This window comes from Anastrepha ludens, chromosome X (genome assembly GCF_028408465.1).
Source record: "Anastrepha ludens isolate Willacy chromosome X, idAnaLude1.1, whole genome shotgun sequence".
In the NCBI taxonomy this organism is placed as follows: Eukaryota; Metazoa; Arthropoda; class Insecta; order Diptera; family Tephritidae; genus Anastrepha; species Anastrepha ludens.
The window spans coordinates 41172547-41184954 of record NC_071503.1 but is presented as its reverse complement, the minus strand read 5'-3'; positions in this window follow the sequence as shown (position 1 = coordinate 41184954).

The window sequence follows — 12408 nt, the reverse complement described above, 5'->3', positions numbered from 1 at the left end:
TTATGTTCAAGATACGTGACTTCTGTTTTGAATAAGGCACACTTCTTCGGATTCAATCGTAGTCCCGCAGAGACAATACGCTGAAGGACTTATTCCAAATTTTTCAGATGGTCGTTAAAATTTTTACCCATGATGATGACATCATCCAGATGGACGAAACACGTTTTCCAGTGGAGTCCCCTCAGCATAAGCTCCATCAGGCGCTCAAGGGTTGCTGGTGCATTACACAATTCGAAAGGCATCACAGAAAACTGCCACAACCCATCTCCTATGCCGAAGGCTGTCTTCTCACGATCACTATCCTCGAATTCCATCTGTAGGTAACCACTTTTTAAATCAAACGTGGAAAGCCATTTTGCGCTGGATAAAGTATCGAGAGTGTCATCTATTCGTGCTTTTTCGTGACTTTATTCGGCTTTTTATAATCTACACAAAATCGCGTACTTCAGGCGTTCTTCTTAACCAGCACAACTGGTGAGCTCCACGGGTGTACTGATGGCTCAGTAACTCCACTTTGCTGCATATTCTGAATTATCTGATTTGCTTCTCCGTACTTTGCTAGGGGAACTTGGCGAATTGGCTTTGCATCTGCTGTATCTATTCAATGTTTCACGATGGCAGATTTTCTAAAATCGCTGTTGAATAGGTAGCTGTATTTCTCCAGAAATTTCTTAGCTCTCGCCTTCTCTAGCCGCTTCGATTTGAACAGCCTAGGTCGAAAAAGTTCAGCGGTATCTTAGTGCTTTCTGGATTTCGTTAAGCAATAATGATTCAGCTCTAGACCAAATATGTGCATATATTAATGGCTACTCGGGTGCGGATTCTTTATGTTTATCATCACTGGGATTTAGTGATTTTAATCTTCCGCGAATTATTTTCTACAGGTTCTGACGCTGTTCAATATTTTTCTATTTTTACATTTCAAGTGTTGCCAAATTTCCCTTTAATTCAAAAAGACAGTGCAAGCTTCCTTAAACCACAAGAATTAGAACATCTTTAAGAGGTTAAAAAACCACAAGTAGGATGTTTATGGAACACATTAACGTTACTTAAAAAATTTAATTATTTAAATAAATTTCTATAAGGAATTACGTCTTAAATGTTGAAAACGATATATTAGGTTGGACTTGGCTGATCCTATCGATCGCACATGGACCAGAAATTGACACATAGTGATGCCAAGTGTTTATATGGAAAGTTTAAGCAGTTTATGCTAAGTGGTGCGTGTTTTGCTAAGTGCAGGGCAGTGGCAGAGTAGGCAGTTACAAAGTACTGTGTAAGTTCTGTCAAAACGTTGATACATTCTTTTACCGTCTTCGAGTTAATATTAGGCGATTTTAAAGCTTTCAGGGCCGATTGACTATCTCAATATATGTTTATATCTCTTGTTGTGAGGACACTTTTATTTAAGGCTAGTGGAAGCCTTCTGATAGCCAATATTTCAGCTTGAAACACGCTCTAGTGATCCGACAACCGGAATGAGATGTTGGCATTCATTCTTTCGGAATGAAGGCCTCCGCCTACTTGATCACTTAGCTTGGAACTATCAGTATAGATGCTGATTCCGCTTTTATTGTCCATTACCCCATTGTCCCAATCTTCTCCAGTTGGGAAGTTGTGGTAAAGGATGTGTTTAAATGCAACTCCATTGAGCTTCAAAAGTTTGTCGTTTGATGTAGGAAGGGGTATTCGTCTAGTATTCTTGCGTGACCTCTTCTGTTAGTGGCTAAGTTGGAAGATTCTCTTAACCTTAGTGCCGATTTCGCCACCAGCTGTTTGCTGTAGGCCTCAATCGGTAATAGGTGCAGCATAACATTCATCGCTGTCGTGGGCGTAGTCTTTAGTGCCCCGCTTTTGCAGAGACTAGCACCCCTTTGAATACTTTCTAGGCATTTTACTATTGTTCTTTTCTCGAGTGTTGGCCACCAACTTAAGACACCGTATGTCATGACAGATCTTACCACTGCTGTATATAGCCAGTGAACTATTTTTGGGGTTAGGCCCCATTTTTCCCCCACAATTCTTTCGCATGTGTAGAGTACTGTGGCTGCTAGTCCTAGGTAGCTGGCCTCTTCTCTAATTGACAGTGTGGTTCCCTCCAGGGTAGGGGGGTTTAGAGCAGGCATCCTGTATTTTCTTGTGAACATGATAAGTTCTGTTTTGTTGGGATTTATCCCAAGACTATTCGATGCAGCCCACCGGCTTACATCGTTCAAAGCATTTTGCATTATGTTGCAGAGAGTAACTGAGAATTTCCCTCTTATTAATATTGCAACGTCGCCTGCGTAGGCCACTACGTGTATCCTCCTTTCCTCTAGATTCTTCAACAATTGATTCATTGCTAGAATCCACAGCAGAGGAGAAAGTACACCGCCCTGAGGGGTGCCCCCTTTGATGGATCTGCGTATCGTCGAGGGGCCCATAGTCGAAATTACGAACCTACCTAGTAGCAACTGTTCTGTAAGTTTCACAAGGCCCTCGGCGACACCCAAATCAGTCATTGCGCTTGTTATGGCTTCCGGTAGGATGTTGTTGAAAGCGCCCTCTATGTCTAGGAAGGCTACCAGAGAATACTCTTTATTCTCTATTGATTTCTCTATCTCCGAAACTAGTGAATTTAATGCTGTCTCTGTGGATCAACCTTTAGAGTATGCATGTTGCGAATTCGCGAGTAGCGACGGTGTCAGGTTTTCTCTTATAAAGGCGTCTATTAAACGCTCTAGCGTCTTTAATAGAAATGAGGAAAGGCTAATAGGTCTGAAGTCTTTAGGTTTCGTGTGCCAGCCTTTTGTATGAAAACCACTCTGACTTCCCTCCATCTTAGGGGGACGTAATTTAGTCGTAATGTTGTTCTGAATATGGTTACCAGCCATTTCATAATGTTGCCCAATGTTTGTTGTAGTTGCGCAGGGATTATCCCATCTGGTCCCGGTGTTTTATATGGTTGGAAGTTTTCTACAACCCAAGTTATTTTGGCTTCTGTGACAATGTTGCGAGTTTCGGAACCTAGTACCGCATCCGAAGTTGGGATATTGGCAGTTCTCGCTTCCTCTGAATTACCTGGGAAGTGAGTATTTAGTAATAAGTCTAATGATTCTTCGCTGGATTCTGTCCAGCTGGAGTCTGGCTTCTGAAGATATCCTATGGGTTGAGCAGACTTGGTTAGGATTTTCCTCAGCCGAGATACTTCTACCGTAGTCTCGATCTCCCCACAAAAAGTTCTCCATGAAGACCTTTTTGCTTTCCTTATCTCTTTCTTATATATTTTTAGTTTGTCATAATAAACGTCCCATTCGTTTTCGCTTTGGGAGAGTTTGGCTCTGTTGAATTGTTTCCTGTAATTCTTTTGTAGCTTTTTCAGTTCGCGTGACCACCAGGGAGGCTTATTTTTCCCTCTATGCCTATCTGATGGACAAGCCTTATGCAATTCTTGGTTGCAGCAATTAGTCAGTCTATTGACCATGTTATCTAATGCCTCTATGCTAGTAGGGTTGAAAGGGGGATCCGGGGGCAACCGTTTAGCTAGTTCTTGAGATTATCTAAGCCAGTTTGTTTGCCTAGGGCCCCTGAATTTTAGTACCTTAGGATGAATGACCTCTTCCTGGAGCGTGCATTCTATATATCTGTGATCAGAGAATGAATGTGTATTGAGTACCCTCCAATTCACTATTCTATCTATAATTGGGTCTGAAACTAACGTAATATCAAGAACTTCCTGACGATTACGTACAATAAAGGTAGGCACATTACTACAATTGCACAGCAGTAATTTGGTTCTCATAATAAAATTAAAGAGTGACTCACTTCGCTCGTTAATATTTGAACTACCCCAGGTAGTGTGATGGGCGTTTGCGTCGCCTCTCATTAGTAGTTTGTTGCTGTTGTTGTTGTAGCAGTACCTTCGCCCTGTCACTGTAGTGTAATCACCGGTCGTCTTCGTCTAGCTCATCTAACGGTAGGCCCACGAAACTAGCTGTTTCGACGGGTTGGGTCCAGAGGGAGAGAGGTCTTAGATGAGTGGGTTTGATAGGGCACGTGAAAAGGGGGGTTAGTGTCGTGCGGGGTGCTTTCACATGCCGGACATATGTTTAGTATCTCGGGGTCGATTCTGGATTAGTAGGAGTTTAACCTGCTACAGTACCCAGAACGTAATTGTGCCAAGGTTACGCGGGACTCTCGGCGAAGTTGGAGGTCTTCGTCTGCAATTGGTGGTGGTTGGACTCTGATAACAGCATTCGGAGGTCGCGAACTTAAGAAGGTGGTAAGGGTCTCCCGATCAATGTCGTTTATGGTCTGTCTGTACACTGTCCGATCTTGGAGTGGTCTGTCTGTTTTGTCTAGGATCTCGTCCACGTAATTTAGGAAGTGCCTCCGGATGTGCCTGGGAGGTGGCTCAGGCTCAAGCAGGTGTCCGCATGGATGAGGCCTACGGTGACACCCTAGCAGAAACGGTTTGCTGAGCAGTTTCTTATGCTCCTTCACAGGTAGCATATGAGCCTCGTCATGCAGGTGTTGTATGGGGGACATCAGAAGACATCCTGCCGCGGTCCTTATTGCAGTATTTTGGCAGGGACCACTCTCCCTAATTTCCACTTATCAGGAATGATGAGAGTGGCCATAGACAGATTGAAGACCTTAGTGAGAAATTCTACTCCCAGTGGACCCAGCTTTTTCAGCATCAGCATGTTTAATCCGTCAGGCCCAATGGCTTTAGATGGTTTCATGAGTTTGATGGTCCTCTGAACCTCGTCGTAGGAGGAAGTAAGCGGTGCACTGTTGTGTGTCAGCTTGTGCAGCCCTCCGGTAGCACAACGTTTAGATCTGTCGGCCGGAGGATGCAGAATAAATTTCCGGCTAAAGTAGCTCGCGCATCTCTTCGGATCCGACGAAGTACGACCGTTGAAGGTGATATCCACCTTGTCGTTGTGCTTCGCTGGGTACGGCAGGGACCTTACGGTGGACCAGAGCTTGCTCACACAAGAAATGAAGTTGCAGAACTTCAGATGCTCTTCCCATTTAGTCCGCTTATGTCGGGTTACCAGTTGCCGGATCTCCGAACTGAGAGCCTTTATCCGAGGATCCCCGGGATCGGCTTGGCGTAGGCGATCACGCACGTTCGCCAGAACAGCTGCTTCAGCTGGGATATTGGGGCGTATGTCCCGGATCCGTCCAGCGGGAATGAAGCGAGCCGCGGCGGCTGTGATCACCTTGCGGAATGCGCGTTCGCCTGCGCGCACATCGGTGGGAATGGGTAGAGCGGCAAAGAAGTCCTCAGTAAATTCTGCGAATCTGGTCCAATCAGCTTTGTTGAAGTTGATGTAAGACCGGTGATCCGCGGAAACAAAGTCGGCAGGTTTCTCGGTCGAGATGATAATGGGCAAGTGGTCTGATGCAAGCGATAGCATAGGTCGCCAGGTTATGCTATTTATCAGACCTGTGCTAGCAATTGTGATGTCAGGCGAGCTGGTGCAATTGCCCACTACCCTAGTGGGGGCGTCGTCGTTTACAGTGCTGAATGTCGAATCGTCTATCTGCTCTGCCAATAGCTATCCCCTATGATCATTTGGCAGGCTTGAATTCCAAAAATCATGATGCGCATTAAAGTCACCTACTACCAATCGGTTTTCACCCCTGATGAGCGCACCAATATCAGGGAGATATCCTGCCGGGCAGCAGGTGACAGGGGGTATATAGATATTATGAATTTCGAGCTCGGCATAGTCTGACCGGACAGCCATACCTTGACGTTCTAAGGTGCTGTCCCTGTGGTCGGTGCCTTCATCGATAAGACGATACTGCACTGAATGGTGGACTATGAACGCTAGGTCATCACCGTTGTCTCGCTCGCGGTCCTTTCTATGCACGTTGTAGCCGTCCCTGGTAATCCGGAGAGAGCTAGCGTCCAGTTTTGTCTCTTGCACCGCAGCTATTTTGATACCATACCGGCTCATGAAGTCGACTATTTCGTCAATCTTGCTCGTGAGTCCGTTGCAGCTCAGTTGTAATAGCGTTACGCTTCGCGGGAGTGTAATCGTAACTCGGGGTTGAGGGACGCGTGGAGTTGTTTGCGTTGGTCCTGCTGTGCGTTCCGCAGACGTTGTTGTGGCCTGACGTTGACGAGCGGCCGCGCCACAGGGGGCGGTTGCGGGTGCAGAGCTCTGCAGCAGGGGCAACGAAATCGCGTGTCCAATCACAGGTGGTGTGCAGGCCGGAGCACCTCCGAAAGTGGCTCCAGCCACTGCAAGAATTGCATTGGACTGTTATCAAGTTCCGAGGAACTGTGGTCTGACGCACGGAGCAGACTGTGCAGGGGACCAAGAGCTGCTGGTTTGTCCCCGCACTGGGATAGGAGCAGGAGGGTTGTGGGTCAGTGAGGGAGTTGTGTTGCACGTGGGGGCTCCTTACCGTTGAGGTATTGTTGGTGGCGGCAGTTTGACGTGCCGGCACTGAGGGCGGTATCGTCGTTGAGGCAGGGGCCGCTGGAGGGCGGGAGCAACACGTGGCCACATACCTTGTGGACCACTCCTATAAGTCTTACGGCCTGAGCAGGTCTTAAAATAGCACCACCCGTTGCCGTTTGTGGCAGATGCAGCAGTAAAATACTACTGGTCCAGGGTTGGGTTCATCGTATTTGGAGGAAACGTGCTGCAATGGATTGCTCCTTGACGAAAGATTGGGGGTGGGATACGGTGCACTAGACAGGGCTAGTTTACTGGGGCGGGAGCCCTTGGTCGGGAAAAACCCGAATCATTCCGGTAACGTAGAACCGGCTGCCATGGAAATGGCCGTGTTTGCTGCCGTGAGCTTCGCTGTCCAGTATCAGCTCTTTTAGCAGGTTCGACGGTACTGGATCTCCGTGTACCATATAGAAACACGATAGCCGGTACTTGTTACCATCTGTTTCCCAGCTTACCGTAGTTGTGTCTATATTTCTATATTTGTGGATCACCTTGACTTACTTTCACAGTCTGCTGTGTATAGCCTAATCTTCAATTTGCAGATGCGCCCTCCATTGATCCATGGCTCTTGAACGAGGACAAAATCAGGGTTGTCGGCTGCCATGCCATCAATTAGGGCTTGCGACACTAGCTTGCTATTATGTAGGTTTATTTGAAGGAGACGCACTTTTTGCATTCTCATCTTCTTGTGACTCGCTCAGGAGCTCTCTTTCTGAGTACGTTGTACTCGAAAACAGGTGTAAGCTCAGTTGTCGTACTCAGTTTCTTGAGTCTAGCTGTGAGCTCAGACCCTGATGAGCAGTAACCTTCCAAGTCGATGCTCTCGATGTCGCTTGAGGACTCGATAGGATCTTCCTCAGCGTCATTACCTTCCATATCTGAGGCTTATTGGTCTACAACATCAGCGTCTGTTTTATAGGTTCCGACTCTCACTTCGCCAAAACCGTAATTCATGATACCTTCGCTTTTCGCCAAAGGTTCTAGCGAGTCGTTCGTTAATAACAGCATTCCTTGCGTTGTGGCACGTTTCGTCACCACACCGTCTACTGAATCAGTATTGTCAAAAGCCTTGACAAATTTCCAGCCCGCCGTTAGAAAGCCTGGATTGCATGCACTTATTATTTGCATGATTTGCTGTGGGTCAGAGGGTGTAGGGACCCAAACTCGTGCCCTCGGTCGAGACGGGATATCTTTTTTGTCTACTATCACGAGCTTCGCTCTCGGGTAGACTTCCCCGATCTTCGCTATTGTTGCTTTATATAGTTTTAGCGACCTTTCGTCGTCACAGGCTATAATTTAAATTTTGCCTTGATACCAGCCAACGTCCGTACAAGATGGTGGTGGACCTGGATTGCTTAGGAGCACTTCCAGCGTCAAATTAGTAAGAGCAGTCTGCACCCGTTTCCATTGGACCCTGGGAATTCTTCCTTCGGTATCCCCCTCATCCAGGACGCCAATGATGATGCGATTGTGGTCCACTTCTGCAAACGTTTTATTAGGCGCTATGCCTCGATTTTTCGGTATTTTCGCTCTTCAGCAGACCTCTGTCTCTTGGTGGCAGCTGACGATGTGGTTGGTCTTTCGAGGGTGAAGTTAGGTAGTACCTTCTTCGCCCACTCTATCGAATCGCTTACCTCCTTCGACAGTTCCTCCGTTGTTGGTGGTGTTTCGTGCAGCTTTTTTAGTATTTTTACGGCATTACGCCTCTCCAAGTACCCTGCTTTGGTTGGATCAGTGATCCTTATTGTCGGCCATTTTCCGGCGGGAGCATTGGCCTCGGTGCTACTTGTGGCAGTATCTTCCCCAGCTCTCCGCATAGACACATAATGTCGACTAATTGGTTAGGTTCCGCCGACTGTCACAAGAGGTGCCGATGTACTGCAACTAAACTTAGTTTGACTTCAGTCATCGTGGTGGCAAATTGAGAGCTCGCTTTAAACGCTGCTCGTTTTTCGTGAAAGTCATGGAGATAAGCCTCATGTCTGACCAACTATTTTTCTGCAGGCGTATATGGCATTGAGTGTTTTCTTCGTTCGTTCTAACACATTGGACTTCCACGTAAGTTTGCTATCCAATATAACTCCTGGGTACTTACTACATATATGTCTTAACCCCTCACATAACAACAGTGCAAAAGCCCTGGGTCTCTCTGTGGTTTAAGCGCTTTGAAAGGGGCCACGTTATTATATGACCGGAGTTCGAGTAGACCTAGGACCGGTATAGTATCATCCCATATTGCTGTAACGGGTCTTGAGCAATTCTGTTGCCAAGACCTGGTAGCGGCTGAGGTTTGCTACAGAGGTAGACGCGGATGGTTTAAGTTTGTGATTGCATCTGCTTTTTTTCCTTACGATGCTTTGGAAGGGCCACCACCAGGGAAGGCCACTAGTTTCGTGAGGTTCTGTGAGCGGCGCAATCTGGGCCTTATCCTGTTGCGATGCTAATGCCCAGCATACAATCTGGGGCAGCAGCAAATGCAATGGACGGGGCTCTCGACTATTCGAATTTATCGCGTCCTCTTGCCTAGACGTACATAATAAGGGCTCACAGCCAACGTTTGTAACAGCTAAAAGGCAGGAGGTCATTGATCTCATCCTATCAAACTCAAAACTTGGGTAGTCAATCAAGAACTGGAGAGTCTTTTGCCGAAGATTCGTGCTCAGAGCACAGGTACGTTGAGTTTCAGTGTGGCGTGGAAACACAAATGCCATTGCCCACTAGAAACCCTAGAAAAACAGACTGGCAGAAGTTTAGGGGGCGTTGCGGAACCTTGACATGACGCCACCAAGACTTCGAAAAGAACAGACCATTGAGGCGACTGTTGAGAAAATCAATTCAATTCCAATTTGACCTCTCCATAACCGGACTCCCATTATTTGGTGGAATCGAGACCTCCAGATATTGAGGCGTGAGTCGAGAAAGCTTCTAAACCGCGCCCTCAAAACTAACCTTGCTGAGGGCTGGGAGCGATACCGTGAGAACTACAAGAGGTTTATTCGGGAATCAAAAAGAGCCTCATATAGGAAATCCTGCAGCGGTATTGAATCTATGAGTGACACGGCGAAATTGGTTAGGATCCTGAAAAGGGACCCAACTGCAAAGCTGGGGTCACTTGGAAAATCTGATGGCTCCTTCACGGAGCGACAAAGTGAGGCACTAAGCTTGCTGATGGAATCTCACTTTCCTGGTATACATATAAGCGTCAGCCGGCAACAGCCCTTATCGATAGAGGCGGTTGTCAGAGCTGCTACACCTTCTCGGCATGACTGGTACGTTGCTAGATCTGTGATGAATGAGGCCGCCATTGATTTGCCATCAAATCTTTTGGCGGCTACAAGTCGCCCGGACCAGATGGCATATATCCTGCCAAGCTGATTTAAGGCGTAGAGTCCGTGGCAGCAGCCCTGAAGAAAATCTTCTCTGCATGCTTGGCACTGGCTTAAATACCACACTCGTGGAGGGTGGTGAGGGTCGCCTTCATCCCAAAGGTTGAAAGAGACGACTACACCAGCCGCAAAAGCTTTGGAGCCATCAGTATGTCTTCTTTCATGCTAAAAGTCTCGAACGACTAGTGGAATTGCACATACATTAGAAGTCGCTGAAGACTCACCCTTTGTCTCCATTTCAGCATGCTTATCAAAGTAGAAAATCCTGCGAGTCGGCACTGCAAAACCTTGTTGCTAGGGTAGAGCTGGCCATCGATAGGAGGGACTACGCTATGGGCATCTTCTTAGACATAGAGGGGGCGTTTGATAATGCCACTTTTGACAGTATGTGTAGCTCTGCTAGTAGGCACGGCGTAGACCGGGTGCTAGTGAATTGGATTCGTTCGATGCAGGCCCAAAGAATCGTTTCGGTACGAGCAGAGGAAGATCTGCAGTATCATCCGGAGTTAAAAAAGGTTGTCCCCAAGGCGGAGTGCTGTCTCCATTGCTCTGGTGCATGGTAATCGATCCCCTGCTCACCACCTTAAACGATTCGGGAATCTACGCACAAGAATATGCGGACGTTTGGTAACAGGCACTTCGCTTTGGAAAAGGGCAGGAAGATCTATTATCCCCTGTGCATCAGTGGTCTGGATGAGTAGACTCTCTCTCGTGGGAGTCAGGAGGACCTTATCGAGACTACAAAGCACTGTAGCCATCTGTTGCACCGGAGCTTTTCTGACGACTTTAGGTCTGGCATTAGATGCACTTACTGGTTAACACCCCTTGATGCTTTCATCCAAGGAGAGGCCTCGAAGGCCATCTGCAGGCTGAAACATAATGGAAACTGGTACGGCCCCTGCCCGGCATTGGAAAACAGAGTAGGCATGGACTTCGATCCAACGATTCTCTCCATGCCTCTTGACTCATTGCCATCAAGAGTCGTACTTGAAAAGAGATACAGTGTAGTGCTGCCAGAGGCTGAGTTGTGGTCAAACTCAGAGAATGAGCCCGGCAAACACTGTTCTCGCAGTTTCACGTATGGCTTCAGGACCGAGTATGGCTCCAGCTCTGGGGTCTACGTGGAATCTAGCAGGACAAAACTGCACCTTGCTCTGGAAATGAAATCATCTGTGTTTCAAGCGGAGGTGTATGCAGTTCAAGAAGCGATAAACTTTGGAAAACCAATGGAGAAGCAGGTCTATAAGTGTCTCCAGCGACAGCCAAGCTGCACTTATGGCCTTAGACAGCCCCCCAACCACATTAGGGGTAGTCAAGTCCTGTAAGTCCAGGCTGAAATATGTCGCTAGACATAATAGCCTAATGCTAACATGGGTCCCGGGACACGTGGGTATCGTGGGTAACGATACATTTGACTACTTAGCTAAGATGGGCTCGGAGGCCAACTTTTTGGCCCAGAGCCCGTTTTGCCACTCCCTTTTGCGGCCATCACAGCCACGGTTAGCCAATGGGTAACTACTACCCACAAGCGAGCTTGGCAGGCTGAGAGAGGCTGCAGATGGACAAAACTGATGTTACCTGTCCTGTCCGATGGACTGTCGCAAACCCTTCTGTCATTAAGCAGAGGGGAGTGCAGACGGCTGGTTGGACTGATGACGGGCCACTTTCTGTGGGCAAAGCACATGGAAAGGTTGGGCATCTCAGACAGTGTACTCTGCACAGCTTGTGAAGAGGAGGATGAGACGGCGGACCATTTCTTTTGCGTCTGCCCCGCCTTCGCTCGAATCAGGTTTGAGGTCTTTGCCACTGATATGTTAAGAAGCGACCATCTTGGCTCCTTGGCACCACAAGATCTTCTCAGATTTCTTCGGAGATCGGGTAGATTTAAAGAAAATTAAAGGGGAATCCGAGTGTAGTACAATGGATTTAATTAATGTCTGAGTGCTGCACTTGCTAGTTGTCCCGACACAAAAAAACCTGTAGTGTGATGTTGTCCAGCCCAGGTGGGATCCAGTTCGGAATCGTATAATTCCCGGTGAACAGTACTAAGTCCGTCTTCTCAGGCTGTAGTCTCGCTTCAACTGCCAGCTTGCTGATTTCCATAAGTGCCCCTTCAAGAACTTTACTCATAGTATTTAGGCATCTTTAATTTCTTATTTTAGATAAGATCTTGTTTACTAACATCCTTGTGATATCTGTTACTACTGTGCGACAATTCAATATGTTGCCGATCCAGTTCTGTATCGATGTATGCAAATTGGCCCTAGGCCCTCAATCAGAGCCTCGATATGGCAGGAAAGCCTCCAACCGCCTATTCACAGTAATGCATTGCTCTTTCTATCTGCAGAACAACTTTATGTAGAGCAGTTTCAGTGGACCTACCTTTCGTGTAAGCGTGTTGATCTTCATATATTTGGTGAGGTGCTATCCTATCCTTAATATAGCAATCCAGTAGTCTTTCGAAGGTTTTAAGGAGGAACTAAGTTAGGATTATAGGCCGATGGTTCTTTGCAAGCAAGTGGCTGCTTTTACCTGGTTTTGGTATAAATACAGGGTGTGCCATA